Below are 13,685 nucleotides of genomic sequence, written 5' to 3' on the forward strand. Positions count from 1 at the left end.
AGCAGCCACAACGAACTGTAGTGATCCTATTAACATCTAGCAGCCACAACGAACTGTAGTGATCCTATTAACATCTAGCAGCCACAACGAACTGTAGTGATCCTATTAACATCTAGCAGCCACAACGAACTGTAGTGATCCTATTAACATCTAGCAGCCACAACGAACTGTAGTGATCCTATTAACATCTAGCAACCACAACGAACTGGAGTGATCCTATTAGCAGCCACAACGAACTGTAGTGATCCTATTAACATCTAGCAGCCACAACGAACTGTAGTGATCCTATTAACAGCCACAACAAACTGTAGTGATCCTATTAGCAACCACAACGAACTGTAGTGATCCTATTAACATCTAGCAACCACAACGAACTGGAGTGATCCTATTAGCAGCCACAACGAACTGTAGTGATCCTATTAACATCTAGCAGCCACAACGAACTGTAGTGATCCTATTAACAGCCACAACAAACTGTAGTGATCCTATTAGCAGCCACAACGAACTGTAGTGATCCTATTAGCAGCCACAACAAACTGTAGTGATCCTATTAGCAACCACAACGAACTGTAGTGATCCTATTAGCAGCCACAACAAACTGTAGTGATCCTATTAACATCTAGCAGCCACAACGAACTATAGTGATCCTATTAACATCTAGCAACCACAACGAACTGTAGTGAGCCTATTAACATCTAGCAACCACAACGAACTGTAGTGATCCTGTTAACATCTAGCAACCACAACGAACTGTAGTGATCCTATTAACATCAAGCAGCCACAACGAACTGTAGTGATCCTATTAACATCTAGCAACCACAACGAACTGTAGTGATCCTATTAACATCAAGCAGCCACAACGAACTGTAGTGATCTTATTAGCAGCCACAACAAACTGTAGTGATCCTATTAACATCTAGCAACCACAACGAACTGTAGTGATCCTAATAACATCTAGCAGCCACAACGAACTGTAGTGATCCTATTAACATCTAGCAGCCACAACGAACTGTAGTGATCCTATTAACATCAAGCAACCACAACGAACTGTAGTGATCCTATTAACATCTAGCAACCACAACGAACTGTAGTGATCCTAATAACATCTAGCAGCCACAACGAACTGTAGTGATCCTATTAACATCTAGCAACCACAACGAACTGTAGTGATCCTATTAACATCAAGCAGCCACAACGAACTGTAGTGATCCTATTAACATCTAGCAACCACAACAAACTGTAGTGATCCTGTTAACATCTAGCAGCCACAACGAACTGTAGTGATCCTATTAACATCTAGCAGCCACAACGAACTGTAGTGATCCTATTAGCAGCCACAACGAACTGTAGTGATCCTATTAACATCTAGCAACCACAACAAACTGTAGTGATCCTGTTAACATCTAGCAGCCACAACGAACTGTAGTGATCCTATTAGCAGCCACAACGAACTGTAGTGATCCTATTAACATCTAGCAGCCACAACGAACTGTAGTGATCCTATTAGCAACCACAACGAACTGTAGTGATCCTGTTAACATCTAGCAGCCACAACGAACTGTAGTGATCCTATTAACATCTAGCAACCACAACGAACTGTAGTGATCCTGTTAACATCTAGCAGCCACAACGAACTGTAGTGATCCTATTAGCAGCCACAACGAACTGTAGTGATCCTATTAACATCTAGCAGCCACAACGAACTGTAGTGATCCTGTTAACATCTAGCAGCCACAACGAACTGTAGTGATCCTATTAGCAGCCACAACGAACTGTAGTGATCCTATTAACATCTAGCAGCCACAACGAACTGTTGTGATCCTATTAACATCTAGCAGCCACAACGAACTGTAGTGATCCTATTAACATCTAGCCTCCACAACGAACTGTAGTGATCCTATTAACATCTAGCAACCACAACGAACTGTAGTGATCCTATTAGCAGCCACAACGAACTGTAGTGATCCTATTAACATCTAGCAGCCACAACGAACTGTAGTGATCCTGTTAACATCTAGCAGCCACAACGAACTGTAGTGATCCTATTAGCAGCCACAACGAACTGTAGTGATCCTATTAACATCTAGCAGCCACAACGAACTGTAGTGATCCTATTAACATCTAGCAGCCACAACGAACTGTAGTGATCCTATTAACATCTAGCAGCCACAACGAACTGTAGTGATCCTATTAACATCTAGCAGCCACAACGAACTGTAGTGATCCTATTAACATCTAGCAGCCACAACGAACTGTAGTGATCCTATTAACATCTAGCAGCCACAACGAACTGTAGTGATCCTATTAACATCTAGCAGCCACAACGAACTGTAGTGATCCTATTAACATCTAGCAGCCACAACGAACTGTAGTGATCCTATTAACATCTAGCAGCCACAACGAACTGTAGTGATCCTATTAACATCTAGCAGCCACAACGAACTGTAGTGATCCTATTAACATCTAGCAGCCACAACGAACTGTAGTGATCCTATTAACATCTAGCAGCCACAACGAACTGTAGTGATCCTATTAACATCTAGCAGCCACAACGAACTGTTGTGATCCTATTAACATCTAGCAACCACAACGAACTGTAGTGATCCTATTAACATCTAGCAGCCACAACGAACTGTAGTGATCCTATTAACATCTAGCAGCCACAACGAACTGTTGTGATCCTATTAACATCTAGCAGCCACAACGAACTGTTGTGATCCTATTAACATCTAGCAACCACAACGAACTGTAGTGATCCTATTAACATCTAGCAGCCACAACGAACTGTAGTGATCCTATTAACATCTAGCAGCCACAACGAACTGGAGTGATCCTATTAACATCTAGCAGCCACAACGAACTGTAGTGATCCGATTAACATCTAGCAACCACAACGAACTGTAGTGATCCTCTTAACATCTAGCAGCCACAACGAACTGTAGTGATCCTATTAACATCTAGCAGCCACAACGAACTGGAGTGATCCTATTACCAGCCACAACGAACTGTAGTGATCCTATTAGCAGCCACAACGAACTGTAGTGATCCTATTAACATCTAGCAGCCACAACGAACTGTAGTGATCCTATTAACATCTAGCAGCCACAATGAACTGGAGTGATCCTATTAACATCTAGCAACCACAACAAACTGTAGTGATCCTATTAACATCTAGCAGCCACAATGAACTGTAGTGATCCTATTAGCAGCCACAATGAACTGGAGTGATCCTATTAGCAGCCACAATGAACTGGAGTGATCCTATTAGCAGCCACAATGAACTGTAGTGATCCTATTAGCATCTAGCAGCCACAACGAACTGTAGTGATCCTGTTAACATCAAGCAGCCACAATGAACTGGAGTGATCCTATTAGCAGCCACAACGAACTGTAGTGATCCTATTAGCAGCCACAACGAACTGTAGTGATCCTATTAGCAGCCACAACGAACTGTAGTGATCCTATTAACATCTAGCAGCCACAACGAACTGTAGTGATCCTATTAACATCTAGCAGCCACAATGAACTGGAGTGATCCTATTAACATCTAGCCTCCACAACGAACTGTAGTGATCCTATTAACATCTAGCAGCCACAACGAACTGGAGTGATCCTATTAGCAGCCACAACGAACTGTAGTGATCCTATTAGCAGCCACAACGAACTGTAGTGATCCTATTAGCAGCCACAACGAACTGTAGTGATCCTATTAACATCTAGCAGCCACAACGAACTGTAGTGATCCTATTAACATCTAGCAGCCACAATGAACTGGAGTGATCCTATTAGCAGCCACAACGAACTGTAGTGATCCTATTAGCAGCCACAACGAACTGTAGTGATCCTATTAGCAGCCACAACGAACTGTAGTGATCCTATTAACATCTAGCAGCCACAACGAACTGTAGTGATCCTATTAACATCTAGCAGCCACAACGAACTGTAGTGATCCTATTAGCAGCCACAACGAACTGTAGTGATCCTATTAACATCTAGCAGCCACAACGAACTGTAGTGATCCTGTTAACATCTAGCAACCACAACAAACTGTAGTGATCCTATTAACATCTAGCAACCACAACGAACTGTAGTGATCCTATTAACATCTAGCAACCACAACGAACTGTAGTGATCCTATTAGCAGCCACAACGAACTGTAGTGATCCTATTAACATCTAGCAGCCACAACGAACTGGAGTGATCCTATTAACATCTAGCCTCCACAACGAACTGTAGTGATCCTATTAACATCTAGCAACCACAACGAACTGTAGTGATCCTATTAACATCTAGCAGCCACAACGAACTGTAGTGATCCTATTAACATCTAGCCTCCACAACGAACTGTAGTGATCCTATTAACATCTAGCAGCCACAACAAACTGTAGTGATCCTATTAACATCTAGCCTCCACAACGAACTGTAGTGATCCTATTAGCAGCCACAACGAACTGGAGTGATCCTATTAGCAGCCACAACGAACTGTAGTGATCCTATTAGCAGCCACAACGAACTGTAGTGATCCTATTAACATCTAGCAGCCACAACAAACTGTAGTGATCCTATTAACATCTAGCAGCCACAACGAACTGTAGTGATCCTATTAACATCTAGCAACCACAACGAACTGTAGTGATCCTATTAACATCTAGCAACCACAACGAACTGTAGTGATCCTATTAACATCTAGCCTCCACAACGAACTGTAGTGATCCTATTAACATCTAGCAGCCACAACAAACTGTAGTGATCCTATTAACATCTAGCAGCCACAACGAACTGTAGTGATCCTATTAACATCTAGCAACCACAACGAACTGTAGTGATCCTATTAACATCTAGCCTCCACAACGAACTGTAGTGATCCTATTAACATCTAGCAGCCACAACAAACTGTAGTGATCCTATTAACATCTAGCCTCCACAACGAACTGTAGTGATCCTATTAACATCTAGCAGCCACAACGAACTGGAGTGATCCTATTAACATCTAGCCTCCACAACGAACTGTAGTGATCCTATTAACATCTAGCAGCCACAACGAACTGTAGTGATCCTATTAACATCTAGCAACCACAACGAACTGTAGTGATCCTATTAACATCTAGCAACCACAACGAACTGTAGTGATCCTATTAACATCTAGCAGCCACAACGAACTGTAGTGATCCTATTAACATCTAGCAGCCACAACGAACTGTAGTGATCCTATTAGCAGCCACAACGAACTGTAGTGATCCTATTAACATCTAGCAGCCACAATGAACTGTAGTGATCCTATTAGCAGCCACAACGAACTGTAGTGATCCTATTAACATCTAGCAACCACAACGAACTGTAGTGATCCTATTAACATCTAGCAGCCACAACGAACTGTAGTGATCCTATTAACATCTAGCAACCACAACAAACTGTAGTGATCCTATTAACATCTAGCAGCCACAACAAACTGTAGTGATCCTATTAGCAGCCACAACGAACTGTAGTGATCCTATTAACATCTAGCAGCCACAATGAACTGTAGTGATCCTATTAGCAGCCACAACGAACTGTAGTGATCCTATTAACATCTAGCAGCCACAACGAACTGTAGTGATCCTATTAGCAGCCACAACGAACTGTAGTGATCCTATTAGCAGCCACAACGAACTGGAGTGATCCTATTAACATCTAGCAACCACAACGAACTGTAGTGATCCTATTAACATCTAGCAACCACAACGAACTGTAGTGATCCTATTAACATCTAGCAGCCACAACGAACTGTAGTGATCCTATTAACATCTAGCAGCCACAACGAACTGTAGTGATCCTATTAACATCTAGCAGCCACAACGAACTGTAGTGATCCTATTAACATCTAGCAACCACAACGAACTGTAGTGATCCTATTAACATCTAGCAGCCACAACGAACTGTAGTGATCCTATTAGCAGCCACAACGAACTGTAGTGATCCTATTAACATCTAGCAGCCACAATGAACTGTAGTGATCCTATTAGCAGCCACAACGAACTGTAGTGATCCTATTAACATCTAGCAGCCACAACGAACTGTAGTGATCCTATTAGCAGCCACAACGAACTGTAGTGATCCTATTAGCAGCCACAACGAACTGGAGTGATCCTATTAACATCTAGCAACCACAACGAACTGTAGTGATCCTATTAACATCTAGCAACCACAACGAACTGTAGTGATCCTATTAACGTCTAGCAACCACAACGAACTGTAGTGATCCTATTAACATCTAGCAGCCACAACGAACTGTAGTGATCCTATTAACATCTAGCAGCCACAACGAACTGTAGTGATCCTATTAACATCTAGCAACCACAACGAACTGTAGTGATCCTATTAACATCAAGCAGCCACAACGAACTGTAGTGATCCTATTAACATCTAGCAGCCACAACAAACTGTAGTGATCCTATTAACATCTAGCCTCCACAACGAACTGTAGTGATCCTATTAATATCTAGCAGCCACAACGAACTGTAGTGATCCTATTAACATCTAGCAACCACAACGAACTGGAGTGATCCTATTAACATCTAGCAGCCACAACGAACTGTAGTGATCCTATTAACATCTAGCAGCCACAACGAACTGTAGTGATCCTATTAACATCTAGCAGCCACAACGAACTGTAGTGATCCTATTAACATCTAGCAACCACAACGAACTGGAGTGATCCTATTAACATCTAGCAGCCACAACGAACTGTAGTGATCCTATTAACATCTAGCAGCCACAACGAACTGTAGTGATCCTATTAACAGCCACAACGAACTGTAGTGATCCTATTAACGTCTAGCAACCACAACGAACTGGAGTGATCCTATTAGCAGCCACAACGAACTGTAGTGATCCTATTAACATCTAGCAGCCACAACGAACTGTAGTGATCCTATTAACATCTAGCAGCCACAATGAACTGGAGTGATCCTATTAACATCTAGCAACCACAACAAACTGTAGTGATCCTATTAACATCTAGCAGCCACAATGAACTGTAGTGATCCTATTAGCAGCCACAATGAACTGGAGTGATCCTATTAGCAGCCACAATGAACTGGAGTGATCCTATTAGCAGCCACAATGAACTGTAGTGATCCTATTAGCATCTAGCAGCCACAACGAACTGTAGTGATCCTGTTAACATCAAGCAGCCACAATGAACTGGAGTGATCCTATTAGCAGCCACAACGAACTGTAGTGATCCTATTAGCAGCCACAACAAACTGTAGTGATCCTATTAGCAGCCACAACGAACTGTAGTGATCCTATTAACATCTAGCAGCCACAACGAACTGTAGTGATCCTATTAACATCTAGCAGCCACAATGAACTGGAGTGATCCTATTAACATCTAGCCTCCACAACGAACTGTAGTGATCCTATTAACATCTAGCAGCCACAACGAACTGGAGTGATCCTATTAGCAGCCACAACGAACTGTAGTGATCCTATTAGCAGCCACAACGAACTGTAGTGATCCTATTAGCAGCCACAACGAACTGTAGTGATCCTATTAACATCTAGCAGCCACAACGAACTGTAGTGATCCTATTAACATCTAGCAGCCACAATGAACTGGAGTGATCCTATTAGCAGCCACAACGAACTGTAGTGATCCTATTAGCAGCCACAACGAACTGTAGTGATCCTATTAGCAGCCACAACGAACTGTAGTGATCCTATTAACATCTAGCAGCCACAACGAACTGTAGTGATCCTATTAACATCTAGCAGCCACAACGAACTGTAGTGATCCTATTAGCAGCCACAACGAACTGTAGTGATCCTATTAACATCTAGCAGCCACAACGAACTGTAGTGATCCTGTTAACATCTAGCAACCACAACAAACTGTAGTGATCCTATTAACATCTAGCAACCACAACGAACTGTAGTGATCCTATTAACATCTAGCAACCACAACGAACTGTAGTGATCCTATTAGCAGCCACAACGAACTGTAGTGATCCTATTAACATCTAGCAGCCACAACGAACTGGAGTGATCCTATTAACATCTAGCCTCCACAACGAACTGTAGTGATCCTATTAACATCTAGCAACCACAACGAACTGTAGTGATCCTATTAACATCTAGCAGCCACAACGAACTGTAGTGATCCTATTAACATCTAGCCTCCACAACGAACTGTAGTGATCCTATTAACATCTAGCAGCCACAACAAACTGTAGTGATCCTATTAACATCTAGCCTCCACAACGAACTGTAGTGATCCTATTAGCAGCCACAACGAACTGGAGTGATCCTATTAGCAGCCACAACGAACTGTAGTGATCCTATTAGCAGCCACAACGAACTGTAGTGATCCTATTAACATCTAGCAGCCACAACAAACTGTAGTGATCCTATTAACATCTAGCAGCCACAACGAACTGTAGTGATCCTATTAACATCTAGCAACCACAACGAACTGTAGTGATCCTATTAACATCTAGCAACCACAACGAACTGTAGTGATCCTATTAACATCTAGCCTCCACAACGAACTGTAGTGATCCTATTAACATCTAGCAGCCACAACAAACTGTAGTGATCCTATTAACATCTAGCAGCCACAACGAACTGTAGTGATCCTATTAACATCTAGCAACCACAACGAACTGTAGTGATCCTATTAACATCTAGCCTCCACAACGAACTGTAGTGATCCTATTAACATCTAGCAGCCACAACAAACTGTAGTGATCCTATTAACATCTAGCCTCCACAACGAACTGTAGTGATCCTATTAACATCTAGCAGCCACAACGAACTGGAGTGATCCTATTAACATCTAGCCTCCACAACGAACTGTAGTGATCCTATTAACATCTAGCAGCCACAACGAACTGTAGTGATCCTATTAACATCTAGCAACCACAACGAACTGTAGTGATCCTATTAACATCTAGCAACCACAACGAACTGTAGTGATCCTATTAACATCTAGCAGCCACAACGAACTGTAGTGATCCTATTAACATCTAGCAGCCACAACGAACTGTAGTGATCCTATTAGCAGCCACAACGAACTGTAGTGATCCTATTAACATCTAGCAGCCACAATGAACTGTAGTGATCCTATTAGCAGCCACAACGAACTGTAGTGATCCTATTAACATCTAGCAACCACAACGAACTGTAGTGATCCTATTAACATCTAGCAGCCACAACGAACTGTAGTGATCCTATTAACATCTAGCAACCACAACAAACTGTAGTGATCCTATTAACATCTAGCAGCCACAACAAACTGTAGTGATCCTATTAGCAGCCACAACGAACTGTAGTGATCCTATTAACATCTAGCAGCCACAATGAACTGTAGTGATCCTATTAGCAGCCACAACGAACTGTAGTGATCCTATTAACATCTAGCAGCCACAACGAACTGTAGTGATCCTATTAGCAGCCACAACGAACTGTAGTGATCCTATTAGCAGCCACAACGAACTGGAGTGATCCTATTAACATCTAGCAACCACAACGAACTGTAGTGATCCTATTAACATCTAGCAACCACAACGAACTGTAGTGATCCTATTAACATCTAGCAGCCACAACGAACTGTAGTGATCCTATTAACATCTAGCAGCCACAACGAACTGTAGTGATCCTATTAACATCTAGCAGCCACAACGAACTGTAGTGATCCTATTAACATCTAGCAACCACAACGAACTGTAGTGATCCTATTAACATCTAGCAGCCACAACGAACTGTAGTGATCCTATTAGCAGCCACAACGAACTGTAGTGATCCTATTAACATCTAGCAGCCACAATGAACTGTAGTGATCCTATTAGCAGCCACAACGAACTGTAGTGATCCTATTAACATCTAGCAGCCACAACGAACTGTAGTGATCCTATTAGCAGCCACAACGAACTGTAGTGATCCTATTAGCAGCCACAACGAACTGGAGTGATCCTATTAACATCTAGCAACCACAACGAACTGTAGTGATCCTATTAACATCTAGCAACCACAACGAACTGTAGTGATCCTATTAACGTCTAGCAACCACAACGAACTGTAGTGATCCTATTAACATCTAGCAGCCACAACGAACTGTAGTGATCCTATTAACATCTAGCAGCCACAACGAACTGTAGTGATCCTATTAACATCTAGCAACCACAACGAACTGTAGTGATCCTATTAACATCAAGCAGCCACAACGAACTGTAGTGATCCTATTAACATCTAGCAGCCACAACAAACTGTAGTGATCCTATTAACATCTAGCCTCCACAACGAACTGTAGTGATCCTATTAATATCTAGCAGCCACAACGAACTGTAGTGATCCTATTAACATCTAGCAACCACAACGAACTGGAGTGATCCTATTAACATCTAGCAGCCACAACGAACTGTAGTGATCCTATTAACATCTAGCAGCCACAACGAACTGTAGTGATCCTATTAACATCTAGCAGCCACAACGAACTGTAGTGATCCTATTAACATCTAGCAACCACAACGAACTGGAGTGATCCTATTAACATCTAGCAGCCACAACGAACTGTAGTGATCCTATTAACATCTAGCAGCCACAACGAACTGTAGTGATCCTATTAACATCTAGCAGCCACAACGAACTGTAGTGATCCTATTAACATCTAGCAGCCACAACGAACTGTAGTGATCCTATTAACATCTAGCAGCCACAACGAACTGTAGTGATCCTATTAACATCTAGCAACCACAACGAACTGTAGTGATCCTATTAACATCTAGCAGCCACAACGAACTGTAGTGATCCTGTTAACATCTAGCAACCACAACAAACTGTAGTGATCCTATTAACGTCTAGCAACCACAACGAACTGGAGTGATCCTATTAGCAGCCACAACGAACTGTAGTGATCCTATTAACAGCCACAACGAACTGTAGTGATCCTATTAACGTCTAGCAACCACAACGGACTGGAGTGATCCTATTAGCAGCCACAACGAACTGGAGTGATCCTATTAACAGCCACAACGAACTGTAGTGATCCTATTAACGTCTAGCAACCACAACGAACTGGAGTGATCCTATTAGCAGCCACAACGAACTGTAGTGATCCTATTAACATCTAGCAGCCACAACGAACTGTAGTGATCCTATTAACATCTAGCAGCCACAACGAACTGTAGTGATCCTATTAACATCTAGCAGCCACAACGAACTGTAGTGATCCTATTAACATCTAGCAACCACAACGAACTGTAGTGATCCTATTAACATCTAGCAGCCACAACGAACTGTAGTGATCCTGTTAACATCTAGCAACCACAACAAACTGTAGTGATCCTATTAACATCTAGCAGCCACAACGAACTGTAGTGATCCTATTAGCAGCCACAACGAACTGTAGTGATCCTATTAGCAGCCACAACGAACTGTAGTGAACCTATTAACATCTAGCAGCCACAACGAACTGTAGTGATCCTATTAACATCTAGCAGCCACAACGAACTGTAGTGATCCTATTAACATCTAGCAGCCACAACGAACTGTAGTGATCCTGTTAACATCTAGCAACCACAACAAACTGTAGTGATCCTATTAACATCTAGCAGCCACAACGAACTGTAGTGATCCTATTAGCAGCCACAACGAACTGTAGTGATCCTATTAGCAGCCACAACGAACTGTAGTGATCCTATTAACATCTAGCAGCCACAACGAACTGTAGTGATCCTATTAGCAGCCACAACGAACTGTAGTGATCCTATTAACATCTAGCAGCCACAACGAACTGTAGTGATCCTATTAACATCTAGCAGCCACAACGAACTGTAGTGATCCTATTAACATCTAGCAACCACAACGAACTGGAGTGATCCTATTAACATCTAGCAGCCACAACGAACTGTAGTGATCCTATTAACATCTAGCAGCCACAACGAACTGTAGTGATCCTATTAGCAGCCACAACAAACTGTAGTGATCCTCTTAGCAGCCACAACGAACTGAAGTGATCCTATTAACATCTAGCAGCCACAACGAACTGTAGTGATCCTATTAACATCTAGCAGCCACAACGAACTGTAGTGATCCTATTAACATCTAGCAGCCACAACGAACTGTAGTGATCCTATTAACATCTAGCAACCACAACGAACTGTAGTGATCCTATTAACATCTAGCAGCCACAACAAACTGTAGTGATCCTATTAACATCTAGCAGCCACAACGAACTGTAGTGATCCTATTAACATCTAGCAGCCACAACGAACTGTAGTGATCCTATTAACGTCTAGCAACCACAACAAACTGTAGTGATCCTATTAGCAGCCACAACGAACTGTAATGATCCTATTAACATCTAGCAACCACAACGAACTGTAGTGATCCTATTAACGTCTAGCAACCACAACGAACTGGAGTGATCCTATTAGCAGCCACAACGAACTGGAGTGATCCTATTAGCAGCCACAACGAACTGTAGTGATCCTATTAACATCTAGCAGCCACAACGAACTGTAGTGATCCTATTAACATCTAGCAGCCACAACGAACTGTAGTGATCCTATTAGCAGCCACAACAAACTGTAGTGATCCTATTAGCAACCACAACGAACTGTAGTGATCCTATTAGCAGCCACAACAAACTGTAGTGATCCTATTAACATCTAGCAGCCACAACGAACTATAGTGATCCTATTAACATCTAGCAACCACAACGAACTGTAGTGAGCCTATTAACATCTAGCAACCACAACGAACTGTAGTGATCCTGTTAACATCTAGCAACCACAACGAACTGTAGTGATCCTATTAACATCAAGCAGCCACAACGAACTGTAGTGATCCTATTAACATCTAGCAACCACAACGAACTGTAGTGATCCTATTAACATCAAGCAGCCACAACGAACTGTAGTGATCTTATTAGCAGCCACAACAAACTGTAGTGATCCTATTAACATCTAGCAACCACAACGAACTGTAGTGATCCTAATAACATCTAGCAGCCACAACGAACTGTAGTGATCCTATTAACATCTAGCAGCCACAACGAACTGTAGTGATCCTATTAACATCTAGCAGCCACAACGAACTGTAGTGATCCTATTAACATCTAGCCTCCACAACGAACTGTAGTGATCCTATTAACATCTAGCAGCCACAACGAACTGTAGTGATCCTATTAGCAGCCACAACGAACTGTAGTGATCCTATTAACATCTAGCAGCCACAACGAACTGGAGTGATCCTATTAACATCCTATTAACAGCAGCCACAACTAGGAAGAGCTTTGCCTCTTTACAAATCATACGATCTCTGCATGTTAGTGAGGCTCCACATTGACTGAACTACACCTCAAGTGGTGTACTTCTCCTGCCATGTGAAGATGCTGTCACCTCCGGAGGGGAGGTCTTCTCCTGCCATGTGAAGATGCTGTCACCTCCGGAGGTGAGGTCTTCTCCTGCCATGTGAAGATGCTGTCACCTCCGGAGGGGAGGTCTTCTCCTGCCATGTGAAGATGCTGTCACCTCCGGAGGTGAGGTCTTCTCCTGCCATGTGAAGATGCTGTCACCTCCGGAGGTGAGGTCTTCTCCTGCCATGTGAAGATGCAGTCACCTCCGGAGGGGAGGTCTTCTCCTGCCATGTGAAGATGCTGTCACCTCCGGAGGTGAGGTCTTCTCCTGCCATGTGAAGATGCTGTC

The sequence above is a fragment of the Oncorhynchus clarkii genome, chromosome 26 (assembly GCF_045791955.1).
Source record: "Oncorhynchus clarkii lewisi isolate Uvic-CL-2024 chromosome 26, UVic_Ocla_1.0, whole genome shotgun sequence".
NCBI classification, from domain to species: Eukaryota; Metazoa; Chordata; class Actinopteri; order Salmoniformes; family Salmonidae; genus Oncorhynchus; species Oncorhynchus clarkii.